The sequence below is a fragment of the Protopterus annectens genome, chromosome 6.part0 (genome assembly GCF_019279795.1).
Source record: "Protopterus annectens isolate FY-2018-M chromosome 6.part0, PAN1.0, whole genome shotgun sequence".
NCBI classification, from domain to species: Eukaryota; Metazoa; Chordata; order Ceratodontiformes; family Protopteridae; genus Protopterus; species Protopterus annectens.
The window spans coordinates 1,350,015,236-1,350,027,827 of record NC_056737.1 but is presented as its reverse complement, the minus strand read 5'-3'; positions in this window follow the sequence as shown (position 1 = coordinate 1,350,027,827).

The following is a 12,592-nucleotide window of genomic DNA, read 5'->3' as shown; positions in this document are numbered from 1 at the left end:
TGGTAGAATTCTAATAGGTCATGAAGATGGGTAGTCTTGTTTTTAATGCTTCGAATGTTAAGGTGTGCTATTGAAAGAGAGTTTGGAGGCTTATTAGGTGTATGTGCAAGAGTAATGTTAGAGGTGATTTGTACACTGTCAGGAATATTGTTTGGGCCAGGATTAGGATGAATGTCTCCATCTAGCAGGGCTAAGTGGAGTATTTTATATGTGGGGTTGTTAACTTTAAGGAAATTATTATCTTTTTTTTCTTTTTTGCTTGTAGGGTTTCATGTCTTCCAGAAAGGGTAAATGCCAGCACAGGAGACATTCCCCATAAAGATTGTCACAAGCAGTGCTTATTTTGTCTCTGTGCTTCCCATGACCGTACGTCCTATTCTGTTTGTCAGGTTTTCATCCCAAAGACTCTGTATAGTTGGCTTTACTCTTTGGCCTTGTATTTAGAGAGCCACTGTCTTAAGTTTTTAGTGAAAGACACTATGGGGGGGGGGGGGGGACTTCTGCTGTGAGCGTCAGCTATCTGTGAAGAAGTCGGTCTGATTCTTCCTCTGTACTGCATTCACCGGTCATCTCTCCTGAGGTTAGTGAAAGCCTGGAGGTTCACCTATCTCCTGTTGCGACCACAACGGAGGCTGGCATGGATCCGACTTTATACATGAACCTGGAGGCTTCACAGGTGTCCACTTCAGATGTTCAGGGGGAACTGTGGTTGATTATTACTGAAGGGCCTAGGGCTGTTCCTCAGATTCTGGTTAGAGAGAGAGTTCCAACTACAATTGTGGAATGTCATCTGGCATCTGAACCTTCTAAGTTTTACAAGGCAGACATCCCTTTGAAAAAGAAAGAAAAACAAAGCATGTTTCTCCTACTGCCAAGGACCCTCAGAGTAATGAGAGAGTTTCAATCAGGGTTTGTTTAATGCCCATTTGGCTTTGAAAGCTTCTTAAGGAATCTCTGTTCTTGCTCCACCTTAGTCCTCAACTCCTCTGAAAAGGCCTATGGAACAGGATTCCTCTGAGGAAGAGGTGGATTCAGAGGAGGAATCCCTTGTTTATTCATCCCAGATTCCTTCCCCTTTAGACTGTGGATCTGAGGAAGAGTTGTACTGGTCTGACACTGCTTTTGAGATTTCCTTTGGGGACACAATTTCCTGGATAATGGGATTGTGCTCAGGTTTCTGAGGTGCAAAAGAGGTATTACGAGCTTCTGCAAATGGACTCTCCCAGACCTTCTGCTGTCCCTCCTGTTTGGCTGCTTTGTTGGATGCCTTTTCTACTGTATCTCAGGTTCCAGATTCCCAGCCCCCTACTCCCAAAAACCTGATAGGTTTTGCATGGTGCCTAAGGATTTCAAATTTCTTTATAGATGTCCTTAGCTGACCACTGTGCTGTGTCTGTGGCATCTGACAAGCCATCTCAATTACTGCCTTCTACTAAGCTTCTTTCTTCTGATAAAGACAGTAGGGATATGGAAAGGCGAGGTAAGGTTTGTACCTCTGCTACCTTGGCTTTTAGGGCTGTCAATTACCAGACCTATATGTCCAAATATAATTTGGCTTTTCTTTCTGAGGCTTGTCAGGTTATTTCTGACCTTCCTGATTCTGCAGGGAAGACTTCTGCTTTTTCCTTGTTGGGGAATTCTTCTCAGGTGGCTCGCCAATCTATTAAGTGCAGTTATGATGCAGCAGATGCTTCTTCCAGAGCTGCTGCTATTTGTCCTGTAATAAGGAGATATTTCTGGCTATGGCTTCAGCTTTTGCCTGATGGTATTAAGGCTAAGTTGGTGGATCGTCCTCTGGGTAACACTTATTTAGTACAGATGATCATTTGTTTAAGTCTCTTCAGTGTAAGGGCAAAGCCTTGCAGGAACTTAAAACATGTTTTTGTTTCTCCTGTGCCTACGTTTCAAAGAAATTGCCCTAATAAGCCAGCCTTTATTTGTAGGCACTCTCACCCTCCTCTCAAGGGTGAGAAGAGGGGTAAAAGGGCTTCCCCCTGATAAAGCTACCCAGACTCCTGTGACCCAAAAATCTCCTTTTCCCGACAAACTAGGTGCTGTCAGACTATCCTATTCTTCTCAGCCACATTCCTGTTTCTCTCTCCCCCTTTCTCTTCTAGTTTGGTTAAAGATTACTTGGGATTACTGAGTTCTTTCCATTATCCACCTAGGGTATTACATGCTCTGGAAATCTTTCCCCCTTTCAGGGGCATTCCGCAGCCCCCTCAGGAACAGTTGGGTTTCTTTCCTGGGGTGCTTCAGGATCTTTTGAATCAGGGCACTATTCAGGAAGTTCCAGTTTCTCAAAAAGGGAAGGAGTTTTACTCCAGAATGTTTTTGGTTCCTAGGAAAGAGGCCACTTAGAGACCCATTATAGACCTCTTTCATTTCAACACCTTTCTGAAGGTCCCTTCCTTTCAGATATTTTCCCTTCAGACTTCATTCCATCTGTTACTTCCTCAGGCTTTTCTAGTCTCTCTAGACCTCAAGGATGCTTATCTTCACATTCCTATTCATCCCCTTTTCAGGAAGTTTTCTCTGTTGCTTCCTGGCATTTTCAGTTCTCTGCTTTGCCCTTTGGCCTTTCTGCTGCCCAAGGATATTCACCAAATGCCTTGCTCCTGTGATTGCTTTTTGCAAGCTAAGGGGGATACAAGTCTTTCCCTACTGAGACGATCTCCTGCTTCAGGCTTCCTCTCCAGAGATTCCACTGCAGCATCTTCACTTTACCATCTCCCTTCTACAAAGCCTAGGGTTCACTATACATTTCCAAAAGTCCTTTCTGTCTTTCAGGATCATGTATTTCTGGTTTGCAGGATCCAGACTATTCCAACGCTGGCATCCCTGCCACCTCCCAAGGTCTTTGCTCTAATTTCTTTCTTTCAGTCCCTTCTTCCTTTAGCATTAATCACAACAAGGGAGTTTCTGAGAGCTCTAGGTTTTATAGCCTCCCCCATTCCTATGCTCCCTTTTGCCAAACTTGACAAGAGAAAACTTCATTGGTCTTCATTGGTTTCTAAAGTCAGTTTGGCTTTAGCATTCTCATCCCTTGGACTTCTTGGTTCCTGTGTTTCCATGCCTCAAGCTGGAATTTCAGTTGTGGATTCAGCAGTTGACTCTCAATCTAGGGCTCCCTTTTCAACTCTCTCTTCCCCAACAGGAACTGTTCACAGACGCTTCAGATGTGGAATGGAGGGCATCCTTCAGTACTCTAAAGGTGCTGGTTCCTTGGTCGCTTCAACAAAGGAAACACCACATCAATGTCAAGGAGATGAGAGTTTGTCTGATGGCTCTTCAAGCTTTTCACCCTGTATTCTCCACAGTGCCTGTCAAGGTGTTTACAGACAATACCACAGTGATGTGGTATGCCAACAAGCAAGGGGGGACGAGATCTTACATATTTTACAGTTTGGCTCTTCTTGTGTGGGAACTGGCAATCCAGTACCATGTGACTCTTCAGTCAGTTTATATTCCCTCAGATCAGAACATTGTGGCATACTCTTTGAGCAGGTCCATAACACAATCCCATGAGTGGATGCTTCACAGGGATGTATTTCTGGATTTTGTCCACTAGTGGGGATACTCCTCAAGTACATCTAGTTCCTCCCCCCTGAACAAAGAACTTTCTTTTTTTTTTGTACCAGAGTCCCAGGACCTCTGGTCTTGGAGGGTGGGCACCTTCACTTTTTCTTGGAAGGGGATGTTTCTTTATGCCTTTTCTCCCCTTTCCCTATTCCAAAAGTCCTGTTCAAAATACAACAGGATTCTCCCAAAATCCTGCTGGTGACTCCCTTTTGGCCCAGACAACATTGTTTCCCTTTTCTGCATTTAGACAAGGGCAATCATCACAAGTTACCTTACAGGATGGATCTACTTACCAAGACAAAGGAGCTGTCATCCATCCTCAACTGACACTGTAGATTATAGCATTTTGATACCATACATGCGCCTTTTTTTTTTTCTGAGGACATGCTTAGGGTCCCGCAGAAGTCCAGGAAGCCCACAGCTAGGACATCCTATTTATCCATATGGAAGAGGTTTTCTGTGTGGTGTCTTTCTCATAACTTGGATCCACTTTCCGTGGGTGGTCCTTTGGTTCTGTCTTATCTGTGTGAACTGCTCAATGCTGGGTTGGCTTGATCTTCTGTTAAGGCCCACCTATCGGCTATCTCTGCTTATCTGCCTTTATCACCTCCTTTAGCTTCTAGATTTGATGGCAAACAGTTTCTTAAAGGTGTTCTTCATATTAAACCTCCCAGGAAGCCTGTCCCTCCTCCCTGGGATTTTAATTATGTTTTAGAAAAATTGACCTAGGCTCCTTTTGAGCCCACAGCTTCAGCTTCTTTACAGCATTGTTCTTGGAAGACTGTACTTTTGTTAGCCTTACTTCTGCCATATGTGTGTCTGAGTTTCAAGCCCTTATAGCTTGTCCTCCTTTTTCAGTTTTTTGTAAGGACAGGGTGTCCCTTCATACTACTCTTCCTTGTATGCCCAAGGTGGTGAATGAATTGTCTATTACTTTACCCACTTTTTTCCCTTCTCTGCAATCTGCTAATGAGAGGGTGCTGTGCATCTTGGATATACATAGGCAACTACGATTATATTTGGATAAGACTAAGACTTTTCATAAATCTGATCAGCTGTCTGTTTTCTTTCATTCTAGATCCTTAGGTTTGGCTGTTTCCAAGCAAACTATTTTTCTTGGGATTCTAAAGCCATTTATTTTTGTTATGGCTACCATGACAAGAGCCTTTCTTCTGTTAAAGCTCATTCTACTAGGGCTATGGCTTTTTCTGGTGCTTTTTTCAAAGGTTTGGATACTAAATCTATTCTTGAGGCATCTACCTGGTCTTCTCTGCATACACTTACCAAACACTATAAGTTGGATATGATGTCCAGAGCTAGAGCTGGCTTTGCTAGGGTCATTCTCCATAGGATGTAGTACAGTTGTATAAGATCTTACCATAATGACAGAGGTCCCTCTTCACTGTTGCAGTATCCACTCCTTCCCCTGGTTCTTTTTTCTTCTGGATGTACTGGTTACCTTTTTTTTTTTTTTTTTTCCTTTCACTGACATTCCTATTGGTGCTCTGAGTTCTGAAGATGTACGTCCTGACGTCACCTTTATGCCCTATAATGCACACGGGGAGCATACGTGTGAAGTATGGTATACCTTAAAGCAACCTAATGGCTTTGGTATACTGACCGGATGTCAGCCCACCCTTGGCAGGGTATCCCTATTGTAAAGAATACTTCAACAGTGACGAAAAGTACATCTGCTGTTATGGTAAGATGTTACACAACTGTACTTTCCCTTGTCAAACCCTATTTCACCAGGAGAAACCATGAATAATCCACCATTGGGAACACTATATACAGGGGAGGAATAAGGTTTAAATAAAAGAAGGCAGGACTTAAATGAGCTATGTAATGTTTGACTGAAAATGATTAGGTGGATTATAATTGATGTGTAATGTTTGCAAGTGGGAGTGTGTCAGTATAATTTGTGATGTTAAATGCTTGCAACTAGGATAGAGTCGGTGTGGTTTGTTTTCATTTATATAAATGTTTGAATGCCTATGCTGTAAGTGAAGGTTTAATAAAGATGTTTTTTTTGTTTAAAAAAAAAAAAAAGAATAACCCACCATTGTCACAAATGTGGAAATGAGTTGCAAGTGGCTTGTTAATTACTGGATAATTTAGGTTATCTTAAATCTAAGAAAGAAAAAACAAACAAAAAAAAAAAAACAGAATCACAGGAATGTTGCATTGTTTCAGCATTTTGAAATATTGTCTTGTTGGCAATGTCACTCTAAAGTGATATAAAACAGAACTGTGCAAAACTCAGACAAACTTTAGGTTTTGCAGAAGATGTTCAGTATGCAACTTACCCCTCAGTGCACAGTGTTGATAGATAATAGCTTCCCTTTAGGAGCAAAGGCAAACATCATTACTTCTGATTTTGCTTCCAAGAAAAAACTCCAGTCAGTGTACGTGGGAACATTATTTACGTGGCTTAAGTCATAATTCCAACAAGGCTATGTTCAATAATGCTTGGTGCTTTAATTGAAGAGTGTTAAGAGATGGCAAGAATGAGTTATCTTGCTGAAAGTTTTATGTGAGGCTATGGCAACAGTCAGTAACTTAACAATATAGTCAAATGCTGCACTGAATGCCATTTTCCAAAATGTACCACGACTAATATCTCTGTATCCTTGGGACTGGCTTTCTTTACCATGGCAATGTAATATAGTGACTTTACCAGTCCTTCCATGGGCTAATTTTTCCTAATCGTGGTTAATGCATTCCCTTTACAAACTATTAGTGATAGTGGCCCCCAGTTCTTATCAAAAGACTTCAAAACATATATGAAGCAGAATGGATTTAAGCATTTTATGAGACTTGGCTGTTAGTGTTGCTGCCTTATAGGACTTGATACTTTGTTTTATTTTTTGGTAGGGGTACCCTTTGTGTGGAGTCTGTACATCTTTGATGAGTCCCTGTGAATTTTCATTTTTAACATTTGATCTGATGTTTTTTCCATCCATGTTCAACTAATCTGATGCTGGATGATTCCCAAGACCTCTGCTCAGCAAGCACTGCCTCCTCTACCCATAACTCACCACATTACTGGAACTGCCTTGGGTCTAGTTTGCTGCCTTTCCAGACAGCAGGTTGATAGTTTATTCCTTCCCATATCATTTTTTTGGACATAGTTTTTATTCCTCTACCTAATTTTCTGGTTGTTGTTAGCATAGTTTGTGTATATGTATTGTTAGTGATAGGTTTGTAGCTTGTATTGTAGAGTTACTTGATGTTGGCTAGTTAAGTAGGTTAGTTAATTGTTTTTCCTGCCTTTTTGACTTTTTCGTTATAGTTGGCTGTCTGTATGTTAGGACTTAGGTGGGAGTAAGATTTTAAAAGGTGTACGTCTCTTACTGTCATAAGCTTCCCTCCCAGGATGTTCATGACCTCTGTGTGGACTGCTTCTGGGACACTCGGCTGGAGTCCACTTGTGTGATTTGTGAGGGCTTTGGCTCTTGTGTGGTCAATGAGAGGAGGGCCAAGCTCATCCTCAATGGTCTTCTTCCCTTGGGGGATTCTTCCTCAGCCTCCTTCAGTTAAGGTGATAAGGCAGGTCACATGCATGCTAAGGGCTCAAAACCCTCTAAGTGGGGACCATAAGCAGTTTGCTTCTGCTGCTACTCCCACTTCTCAGCAGCCGGATCTGAAAGTCCCAAGACCTTTAGATCCCCCTGCAGCCTCGGTTCCTTCAGTGGCTCCGGCATATGTTTTGGAGCTAATCTCCCTCAGCTCCACTGCCTTGGAGTCATTTCCCTTCAGTCTCTGGTAAGGCACCTTCCCCGACAATCAGTGTTCTGAGCACTTTCTTGGCTGGGGGAACATTCCTCTGGGATGGGCTTTCTCTACTTTTTCATCCATGACACCACATCTTCACCTTTGCCTCCTCAGATCTGAGCTTCTCTGGCTCGGACCAATAGACCAGAACATTTGCCCCCTCTGCTATTATCCAAGGACCCATCGGTGGCCTTCTTGATTCAATCATCCCAGTTTATTGGAAGTCTTAACACATCGGATCTAGATCAGCTGATGTGGTCGTCTTTACAGGGATAGATGGGGTTAGTCCTCATCCCTTCAGATCTGCGCCCTCTGCCTGGTGCAGCAGCTCCCATCTCTTGGTTTCCTTCAGTGACCCTAAAGAGTTACCTGTCTATCCTGCTCTGGAGGCAGTTGGGGGTCAATTGACTGTACACCAAAAGCTTTTGGTGGCTCTCACTTCAGACACATGGGTGTTAAAAGTCATATCTAGGAGATAGTCAATTCCATTTTTAAAAGTTCTCAGTCTAACTCACAGATGAATAATGTCACAGTCTAGATGTGAGATGAAAAACACAATAGATAGCGATGGTTCATTTCGTCACTGGACTTCATCAGAATACCTATCGTATTCTGATGAAGTCCAGTGACGAAAGCGGGTATTAAACTATCGACTACGCTATTACTATTGTGTTTTTCATCTCACATCTAGACTGTGACATTATTCACTTGGTTTACTTTGTTTTTGTGCTTCGCATTTTATTTGCTAACTCACAGATGACTTTCAGACATTCCACCCTGACAGAGAAGAGCAGATGCCATTGAAATTCAGAAGCTGCTAGCAAGTTGAGTCATCCAAGAGGTTCTAACAGACCAACGAGGATCCAGGATCTACTTAAGGTTCTTTTTGGCTCCAAAGAAGAACAAGGACCTCTTGCCAGTTTTGGATTTGAGCAAGTTGAATTAGTTTGTAAAGCAGACCAAGTTCCAGATGGTCACGGTGCAGTCCATCTTACTTCTGTTAAGGAAGGACAACTGTATGTGCTTGACTGATTTCAAGAATGCCTACCATAATATGAAGATTGTGAAGGCAGTCCAGGAGATTCCTGCACTTTCAGCTGGTGGCCAGTCACTACCAGTTCAGAGACATGCCATTTGGTTTTACCATCACCCTCCCAGGTGTTCACCAAGTATATGGCAGTGGTAGCAGCCTGACTCAGGTCTACTCCAGAGTGGAGTTTCAGGTCTTTCCTTAACTGGATGATTGGTTCCTAACCACTTCCACAAGGGCATCCCTGATCAGGACCAGGGCCACCTTACTCCAGCTTTGCAGTTCCTTAGGGATCACAGTCAGTTACCACAAGTCCAGTCTCCATCCATTTCAGGAGTTGAAATTTATAGGATGCCATTTGGACACAGTCTCACAGATTGCCAAGCTTTCACATTCCGGAATATTGAACATTTGGGATTTGGCAAGGTCTTTGTGTGCGAAAAGCTTCCAACATATCTTATCCTCAGACTATTGGGCCAGATGTCAGCTGCCATTTGTTTAGTTCTCTTTGCCAGGTATCACATGAGGACATTACTGTGGACACTGGTCCATTGGTTGTATTTAACACATCCAGTGTATTTTTTTGTTTCCCTGAAGTTAGTTTGTCAAAACCAAACCAGTTGGTGTTTCAAGTCTCTTGGTGCCCACCTGGAGACCATTTGTTCTTCCCCCTCCTCAGGCTACAGTCACAATGGATGCCTCTTGGCTGGGGTGTGGATGGGGCATTTCAAAGAGAGGATAGGCTAAGGGACCTAGCCTGTGGTCGAGGTCCAAATCTTGGAGATGAGGGAAGTCTTCCTCAGGCTTTTCAGGACATTCTCCTCAAGGGTGTGATTCTATCTAAAAGGACAATATATTCATAGTCTGGTATCTGAAAAAACAAGAGAGAACCTGGTCTTACCCACTTTATTGGGAGGCCATGAGGGTCTGGCAATGGGTGATTTCAACTCAACAGTTTTTGATTGCGAGGCTCACCCAGGAAAATCAAACATCTTTCAGCAGGAACATTCTCCTTCCTCATGAGTGGTCTCTAAATCTGAGGATTGCTGCTCATATTTTTCAGTGCTGGGGAATGCTATGTTGTGACCCGTTTGCTTCCTCATCCAACACTAAGTGCAGCAGCTATTATGCCTTAGTTCCTCCTCAGGGAAAGTCACCCAGGGATGCTTTCCTGTATGCTTTGCCCCAGGGTATTCTGTATGCTTACCCCTGACCCCCGCTGATGATAAAGTTTCATCAGAAAGCAGCCCATTGCAAAGCAACTGTAATTCTCATTGCTCCCTTTTGGTCTTACCAGGTGTGGTTTCCCTTCCTTTGGACTCTACTGAGGTACCCTCCTTGGATCCTGAATTCCATTCCGAATTTCATTTCCCACCCAGTGGGCTTCAATCTGCTCAACCATCAAATTCTCAAGTTAATCGCCTGGCTTCTCCAATTCCCTTGATGGCCCGGAATCTCAGACCATGATGTTCACATCCTAATGTCTTTTCAAAACAAGTCTACTCGTAAGGTGTATGCTAGTAAGTGGAAAAGTTTTACTTTATGAGCTCTCTCTCAGGGTCTGGATTCCTTTTTAGCACCTCTGGAGGCTATCCTGGATTTTCTTGTGGATTTGTTTCTCTGAGCTCAGCTACTCCATGATTAAAGTGTAGTTGGCAGCTATTTCTAATTTTCCATGGGTAGAGATAATATGCTGTGATGGTCCCTACGCTAGGCCAGTAATCAAGGAGCCTCAGCCCTCACCACTGACACCGGTGAGGGATGACCACTAGGAGCAAAAATGGATGCACACAGTATTTTTAGATGTAGCAGTTTTCACCAAGCACAATTTCCTGTAAGAGCACACAGGGAGTACACTCCAGACTTGGGGTTGGACACTCTGCCTCTGTCCAGGCCCTGAACAAGACCCCATATGGACTACTTTGAAAGTCTGTGTGCCTGTTCCAAGTAGCTGATTTTCACACACACACACACACACACACACACACACACACACACACACACACACACACACACACACACACACACACACCTGGGAAAGGCTGCCCAGACTATAAGGTAATTACGCAGTCACCAGTCAGCTACTCTAAGGCTGTTACAAGGGTACTCAGTTATACTGAGTAAAAGTAATAGTAATACGAATGGTAGAGTTTGAGCAGTGCAGCAAGGCTTTCAGGAGTGACCACAGTGTATCTAAACTAAGCAAAAGTATTTTTAAGATGTTAAAAGTATTCTCTAAAAGACCAGCAACAATGAAAGGTATAGAAATATTTAATAATAAATAATAAAATAGAAAACATGAGAATACTAAATATCTAGTTACTTTAAACATCAGAGTTTCAATCACAGGAGATGTAAAAAATAACACAGTTGTATAGCTTCACATATGCAGAAAACCAATACTTAACTAATTTCACTATATTTTCCTGACTGAGTAAAGAATTACTGTTCCCTAGTTAAGTTACTTACTACAGCAAGGCAAGATGATGAGTGTTGAGTTGCTTACTACAGCAAAGCAAGATGAGGTGTGTGGTTGTGTGAGATATCTCTGAGAGATCTTTTCTGACAGGTTCTGAAAAATGAAGTGCTGCTGAGAGAGTTCTGTCATATATGTCAATAATATCTAAAGAATCATTTCAGTGCTGGTTATAGAATGACATCACATCTGGTCACCTGACTCTGGTACAACACACCCAGGACTTTGCTAAGATTTGTTGCAGCATCTGAAAGCTATAAAACAATTTCAAAAACTTCCACCTTTCCAGGGTAGCAATTGCTTCACCCCTAAGGACAATACAGTATGATTCCTAGTCCAGGCTTTCCTAGACATTATTGTCTTTGGCTGAAATCAGACCTGTAAGATAAAATCTTTATGGCCTAAACCAACCCATTTAATTTTCAACTTGTTTTTTTAAAATGAGATGTACTGAGATTAACCTCTTCCCTTCCAAAATTCTCTGTTAAAACATATACATTTAATCAGTTATAATAATGCTATCAGACATGAATGTAGATTTCTTTTCTGTTCAGCAGGACCAACTGTTGATGCATTTTTCTAACGCATGCAACTTTACAAATACATTTTTAACACAAGTATCTGTACAAATCAGTGTGATAGTCAAATGACATAAAGTTCTTTATAAAACTCCAGCTAGCTGTGATGGCATATGTTACACATGCACTGCCCTACACACCCAGGCACTACCTCATAACATCACATATGCCATTGGCTGCCCTTACTATCTCTAAGGCTTTTCTACTGTGTCCTCTGTTGACAGACACTGTTCCACCTTGGGATTTGGCATTTGTGCTTCAGGTGCTGGCATGGAAGACTTTGTTTTTGCTGGCCATTACTCCCACCAGGCATGTGCCTGTTATCGGCCCTCTCTGCTGTTCCTCCTTATCTAGTTTTCCGCCAAGACAGGGTGTCTCTTAGTCCACACCCTTCCTTTCTGCCTAAGGTGGTATCAGAAAATAATTTGAATCAGTCCATTCATTTGCCAGTCTTTTCCTCCAAATGCTCTAATGGGGTGAATATTTTGTGCATTGCCTTGATATTGCTAGGCAATTGGGGTTCTTTTTGGATAGAACAACGTCCTTTACAACAGTTTGCCTCATTTTCTAAGTCCTGGTTGTGTGCTTCTGTTTCCATGGTTTCTTTGTCTAAATGGCTTTCTGATTGTATTTCCATTGAGAATGGTTTAAAGAGAAAGGTGTTGCGGTCATTCCACCAGAGCTGTGGCTATTTCTGCATTCTTTTTCCTCTAGAGCTGCTTTGGATGACATTTGTCCAACTGCAACTTTGGTGGGTCTTCACACCTTCGTGTCATACTACAAATTGGATATCCATTTCAGGTCTAGGAATTCAACTGTATTGTGCAATATCCTTACATGAGACCTCCCTAGGATGTTGTGTGGCTGGGGACTCTGTACCACAGGTTGAACTCAGAAAAGACAACATACTCACCACAATGATAGATCCATGTTGTCTGTTTCCATCTGGTTCACCCCCCCCCCCCCACACGCACACCACTAACAACCCGTGCCTTTGTATATTTTATCACATGAATGATCAATTGGGAAATGCACCTTCTTGCTTTGGTTTTTTGGCCTTTCAGCCTTTCTCCCTTGAGGTCTAGATCCGAGTATTTAGTGGGTGAAGAAGGGGCAAGCTAGATCTGAGGAAGACAAGACAATACAGGTAAT